This window comes from Elephantulus edwardii, unplaced genomic scaffold (genome assembly GCF_000299155.1).
Source record: "Elephantulus edwardii isolate Elephantulus edwardi_28Jun2011 unplaced genomic scaffold, EleEdw1.0 scaffold00031, whole genome shotgun sequence".
Classification (NCBI taxonomy): domain Eukaryota; kingdom Metazoa; phylum Chordata; class Mammalia; order Macroscelidea; family Macroscelididae; genus Elephantulus; species Elephantulus edwardii.
In genome coordinates, this window is record NW_006399781.1 from 6,124,957 (window position 1) to 6,131,887 (window position 6,931).

At 43.3% G+C, this 6,931-nt stretch overlaps 1 pseudogene; it reads right to left on the minus strand.

Annotated features, from left to right (window-relative positions):
• LOC102869406 overlaps positions 1 to 6,931 on the minus strand; it is a 10,457-nt pseudogene that overhangs the window by 1,935 nt on the left and 1,591 nt on the right.

Sequence of the window (6,931 nt, forward strand, 5' to 3'; positions counted from 1 at the left end):
GATCCTCTTCTGGATCTCAGCTCTCTCCAGTTCAGATCTTTTGTTTTTGATTGAGAAATTGCATTTTGTCCTTCTGGTTGCCTTGTTCCTTCCTCAGCACTCTATTTCCCTAAATTCAAGGTGATTGCAGCCATGGGCTCTAGTGTGTCAGGGATGATGATGAAGGCACAAGATAGTTGTCCACATGGTGGCAATGAATCCAACTCGACTCGACAGCATCTAACAACAAAAACAAACACGTCAGCTTAGCCACTGTCTTCAGTCCATCCCAGCGATCTGATTCAGCACCTCCCTCAGCAAAATGTCCCTTTGCCTGTCACCCAGAATTCCCAGGGGTTCTGCCCCACTGCACCCAACCTGCTTTCTGTTACCTCCTTACAGTAATGACTATGAATCTCTTACACTCTTTTTGTTGTTAGTTGGCTTTGAGTCAGCTCCTGATTCACAACAACCTTGCATGCAATGAGCTTTGACGATGAGTTTTCATTAGCTGATGTTTCTTCTCCCCTCCTCAAAGTAGACTGCCAGCCCTTTCTTCCTACCAGAAAAAGTCTGATGAAAGTCAGTCAGCATCAGAGCAACACACAAGTCTCCTCTGACGGATGAGTGGTAGCTGCTCCTCTAGTGCACTGGCTGGAAAATGAGCCCAGGTCTCACACATGGGTGACCAGCATCCTGACTCTACTACTACTCTTCCTTGCTGTTCTTTGGTGCCATCAAGTATGACCCATCATGGTGTTGTGAACAACAGATCTGAACCTTGCTCTATCCTGTTCTGACCTCATCATTCCCGACACACTTGAGCCCATTACAGCAGGCACTGTGCCTTCTCTCTTCTGCTGATCCTCTACCTTTCCAAGCATGATGTCTCTCTCCAAGGAACAGTCTCTCCTAGCAACACGCCCAAAGTATGTAAGACAAAGCTTTGCCATTTTTGCCTCCAATTCAGTAGTCTTCTGCAACACCACAGCTCAAAGGCTTCGCTTCTTCTCTTATCCTTATTCATTATCCAACTCTTAGATGCATAGCAAGAAACTGAAAAGACCGTGTGGCCTGTAATTTGCAGAGGTCCCTGACAGCAGACTTGCCAGATGCAGTACTTCTGCTGGGCCCCTGACACCTGGTGCCAAGGGTCCTTCGTAGCAGACTGTTCCTTCTAGTAGACTGTTCTTCCTTAATGGTAGATTATTACTAAAATCAGATATTCTGGCTAGTTTCTTGAACAGCTAACAACTGTCTTTCTGTTTCCCATACCAAAGTGTCTTTGAACTCGTGTTTTATAATTTTCAACTTCCAGCTATTCTATTTCCTGCAACCTTAAACAATTCTTCACTTCTCCTTCTTTGACTTATTTTTATTCTCGCTTGCAATTATTTCCTTCTTTCAAACCTGCTTTACCTAGCTTACTGTTTTGGTTCCCTCCTACTCATATAGTTAACCTTTACTGTTGTTGCTGTTAAGTGCCATCAAGTAGAGTATGACCCATAGTGACCCTATGAACAACAGATCTGAACTCTGTCCTATTTTGCCCATCTTTGTCATCCCAGACACACTTGAGGCCATTGCTGCAGATACTGTATCAATCCATCTTGTGGAAGGTCTTCCTCTCTTTTGTTGACCCTTCACCTTTCCAAACATGATGTTGCTCTCCAAGGACTAGCCTCTCCTAGCAACCTGCCCAAAGTACGTGAGATGAAGCTTCACCATCCTTACCTCTAATGAGCACTCTGGTTGCACTTTCTCCAAGATACATGTTTGTTCTTTTTTCGGTCCATGCAATATTTGTACTCTTCTCCAACATCACAACTCAAAGGCACAGATTCTTCTGCAATTCTTATTTATTACCCAGCTCTCAAATGCACAGTAAATGATTGGAAAGAGCATGGCTCGAATCAGGTTCACCTTAATCTTTAAACTGACATCATTGCTCTTCAGGACTTAAGAGAGGCCCCTGACAGCAGATTTTCCCAATGCGATACATCTCCAGCACAAGAGAGGAAGATCCTTGATGAGATGGATTGATTCAATGACTGCGATAATGCTGGTAGATGTGTCAGAGACAATACGACTGGCACAGGATAGAGCAGGGTTTAGGGATATTGTAGGCTTATTGGCTTATAGGGTTGCTATAAGTCACAGGCGACTCGATGGCACAGAACAACAACAACAAATACATCTCCTGATCTCCTAACTGCTGGAACCCAGGATGCTGATTGTGGATCCAAGCAAGATGAAATTACTGACAATTTCAATCTTTTCTCCATCTATCATAATGTTGCTTATTGGCCCAGTATTGAAGGTTGGTTGGTTTTTGTTGGGATTTATTGTTTTGTTTTGTTTTTTAATTTTGAGATGTAACCCATAATGAAGGCTGTAAATGTTAGTGAAAATATACATGTAATGGTGCAAGAAGTACCACATAATTTCCTTCAGATTAGATTATTTCATACTTATTCTTACCTCATCTTAAAAGGAGTCTTTATGACTTGTAATGATGAATGATTATGGCTTATATCTTCCTTTATTTCTTATATTTAAAAATAAAGACTGAAAGTGGCTCACTAAATACATAAAGTATGACGGCATGAAAAGGTATGAGAGTAGTTAGACAGAAGAAAACAAAGACTAGGCAAAATAAAAAACTGTGGTAAAAGGAATTCACAATAGGTACAAAGTAGGGTCTGGGCACTTGCTACATGTACGTCAAATCTGCCTGTGTATTTTGAAACAGACAACCCAAGGCTGGAACTATGTGTATGCCATTGTAAAATCCAAAATGTCAGAAGAGTACGGGACGAGTTGCTCCAGAGAATCGTAGATATTTCTGGTGGTGAGGCCAGTGGGGGATTTCAAGCAGGCCACGGTGTGAGGAAGTGAGCAGCATTCTCAGCGTGCCTCCCCAGTAGAGTCACAGCTGCTTCTCCTGCGGCCCTGAGACACACTGTGTGATCCCCAAAGGCAGCTTAGTAAGAGGAGGCATTGCCATTGTTAGGTGCCATGGTCAGCTCTCACCCACAGTGACCTTATGTATAAAGAATACAATGCTGTTCACTACAGGAGGGACCAGCATTGTGATCAGGCGTGTTTGTGTCCCCACATTTGACTGATGTGTTAGTCCATGTCTTTGAGTGTTTCCTTCATTTTCACTGAGCCAATATGTAGTCTACTTGACAACACCTAACAACAACAGTCTCTCCTGATTATAGGCTCAAAGTAAGCAAGGCAAGCCTCATCATCCTGCCTCTAAGCTGAAGTCTGGCTGCATTTCTTCTGAGGCTGAGTTACTTCTTCTTCTGGTAACCCACAGAGGTTACAAAAACAAGAATATCCAAAAGACATGGGTTTCTGATCATTTTCCTTATGTGAACAGTTTTTCAGAAATGCCACTTCTCCCAACTGAGCATTTCTGATAATATCTGCAAATTAGAATGTATGCTGGCAATGGAAGGCACATTCATTTGCTTGGTAGTCAGCAGAAATGAAGATGGGGTTAATGTTGTGTTAGAAAAGTTAAGGCAAAAAAAAAAAAAAGTTAAGGCAGCGAAGGGTAATGGAGGGAATATCTGTGGGCCGAGCCAAGATTTTCCTCAGAAAACAATTTAGGATGCATTCTAACAAGAGGCAAATATAAACCCAAAGCTTTTGGCATTTTACACAGCTGAGATCACTTAAGTGTAGAAAATTTAGAAAATCTGCAATGCAGTCATTTTAGTTGCAGCAAAATACCGTCCTATTGTGGCTCCTGCTGATCCTCCATTGGGTTTCTAAGGCTTTGAATTGCACAAAAGGGCACAGCCCAGCCTCCTCACCTACTGGGTTTGAAAGACCCACCCTTCGGTTAGCAGCCCAGCAAGGAACCACTGTGCTACCAGAGCTTTCTAATTGCAGTACTGCTCTCCTATCTCTCATTGAGTCAAGTCTGAACCAGCTCACAACTGATCCTTGCTTGGGTTTACGAGGCTTTAGATCACACAGGAGATCGCCTGTCTTCTCTCCCTCAAAGCCACTGCTGGATTTAGATCCCCAGATACGTATAACCTTTGGGTTAGCAGCTCAACAACTTCCTGTGAACCACAGAGCTCCTTACCTGCAACATAGCACTCATCAAATGCCTGACTGCAAGCCATGAAAATTCCTTGCAGCCCTTTATGATAAAGCACTGTAAAATGAACCACTCTAGAAGACTGAATAATTTAATCTGTTTTGTATGTTGTTGTAGTTGTCGGGTGCCCTTGAGGCAAGTATGACTCACAGCGCCCCTGTTAACCCTGCCCTACCCTATGCTGACCTTACCTGCTCTGACACACCACAGCCCACTACTGAAGTCATTGTGTCAATCTGTTTTTTTGGTGGTCTTCTTCTTCTCCACTGACCTTCCATCTACTCACACTTGACGTCTGTTTCCAAGGAATCACCCCTACTAACAACATGACCAAATTGTGTGAGAGAAAGCTTGGCAATTTTGCCTCTAGGGAGCACTTTGCCTGCATTTTCTTTGAGACATATCTGTGTTCTTTTGGAGTCTATGGGATATACAGTATTGTTCTTCAGTACCACAACTCAAAGGCATCAATTCTTGTTATTCTTCTTCTGTCATCCTTATTCATTGTTCCGTGTATTGTTTATTGTAGAGTCATAAAAAAACCCATAGCTGACCCTCTGGCGGTTTTTCAGAGAAATTAATCAATCTCACATGAGGGGATAACTCAGCCTTCTCCCATGGGGCAGCTGGTGCCTTGAACCACGTGTCTTTGGGTTTGCAGCACAGCTTCTTGCCACTAGGCCACCAGAGCTCCAGTACGGGAAATGTGGCTAAGTATTGGAAGCTGTCTATTAACAACAGCTTTGGTGTTTGTGAGAGCTGATCTGAGGCCATCAACCTCTCTTCTCTGTTAGTGCTTCAAGCACATGCTACGTGTGTGTTAAAGCTTAAGATAAAAAACGAACCAATTAACCCAAGCCAGATCCCGCTACTGTAGGAAGCCATCCTGAGGAGATCTTAGCTTTGCTACAGATAACACTTCTGACATGCAGCCCTACCCTGTCCATCTCTGACTACGCCTACTTCTTTACCTGTAAGTCAACACCTTGGGGCATGCCCCTCCTCTCCATTGTAAATTGATAGCTTAGGGGCCTCCTCGGCTGCCTATTTATTGCAGAATTCTTTGAATAACCTTTGAGGCTTGATTAGAGAACTTTGACTTACCTCTGTCTCTTGTGACCCTGTCCCTCTCTCAATCCGCACAGATCCCTCTCTAGAACACGTGTGAACCTGCAGATCGGTTTCATCCTTTTTTTTTAAGGAAAAAAAAAGGGGTGGAGCTCTGGTGGCCTAGTGACAAGAAACTATACTGCAACACAATCCCAGAGGTATGCAGTTCGAATCCACCAGGTACTCCGCTGGAGAAGGAGGGACAATCTCCTCCTGTACCAGTCAGATCTGATTTGATGGTACACACAAACAAAAATAATAAAAGAAAATAATTTTTAAAAAGGTGGTAATATACTCTACTCAGTCCATCTAAAAATTGGTGGTGTTGTGAGCTGTTGAGTCAGAACTGACCCATATAGCTCTCAGTAGGGTTTTCAGAAGCAGTAAATTGCATGAGAGGAGACTGCCCATCTTTCTCCTGTGGAGCAACTAGTGAATTTGAACCACACGTCTTTGCATTGGTGATGCAATTCCTTACCGCTAAGTCATCATATTGTTAAAGGCTAGTTTCAAAACAAGGAGAAGGGGAAGTCAGAACATATTCTGTATGTTTTACATACTTTTTGACTCTCAAGGAAGATGTTCTTTATGTGGGTTCTAACTCTGCAGTGATGTAGCCTGAAGGGAGTTGTGTGTCTACTCCAAGAGCAGCACCTCTCGCGTGGTTCGGGTCTACCAGCAGCGCCGCAGCAACCTCCTCCTTGAGATTTTACAGCCTCTGAAGATCATCTGGAGAGTCAACTGTGAGTCTGTTCTGACTCAATGACAATGTGTTTGAATTTACAAACTTCCACAGCAAATTGCACTGCTAATCCTTCAGCAGCTCTCAGGAAGGAATATGGGTAAGTCTCCTGCCATTGGGGTTCATAGCCTTCGAAACCCAGCAGAGGGGAGCTGTGAACTAGAATCAGCTGGCAGGCAGCCAGCTGGGGGTTTTGGTTTTGTTTTAAACTCTCTATCTCTCATTGCCATGGAGTCCAAGTGGCCTCACAGCTGGACCTCCAGCAGGTTTCTGAGGCTATTAATTGCCAAGGAGGACATTGCTCACCTTTCTTCCAGGGAACCATCAGTGGATTTGAACTGCTGGAATGTTTGGGTCAGGAATACAATGTCCTACAGTTTAGGCTGCCAGCATTCTTTTAACCTCACACAGTGTCTTTTGTTCGGTGTTTTTAGTTTTTTTTGGTTTTAGTGTTGGTTTTTTTTTTTTTTTAAGAGGGAGGTCACAATCAAAGTCAAATTTATGTTAATAGCTTCACATTAACAACACAAAATATATTCTTGTCACGATTCCATAGGAAAGGAGATTATATATATATATACATTACATACTTTGAAATGTGGTCCCAATATTCAATTCTAAATAATTAAGCAATTTGCCGAGGGGCCCACACCTCCAAATTCCAATGTTATTGTTGTTGTTCTGTGCTGTCAAGTCGCTTGCGACTCTTAACAACCCTATGTACAACAGCCCTAAACTCTGCTCTGTCCTGTGCCAATTGCACTATCTCCGACACACCCATTGCGATTACCCCAGTCACTGAATCAATCTACCTCACAGAGGGCCTTCCCCTTCACCCTACCAAGCATGATGTCCCTCTCCAAGGACCAGTCCCTCCTTAACAACATGTCCATATGTTAGATGGAGCCTCAGAATCCTTGCCTCCAAGGAGCTGCCTGGTTTAACCCTTTCCCGGATGAATCTGTTTGTTTTCCTAG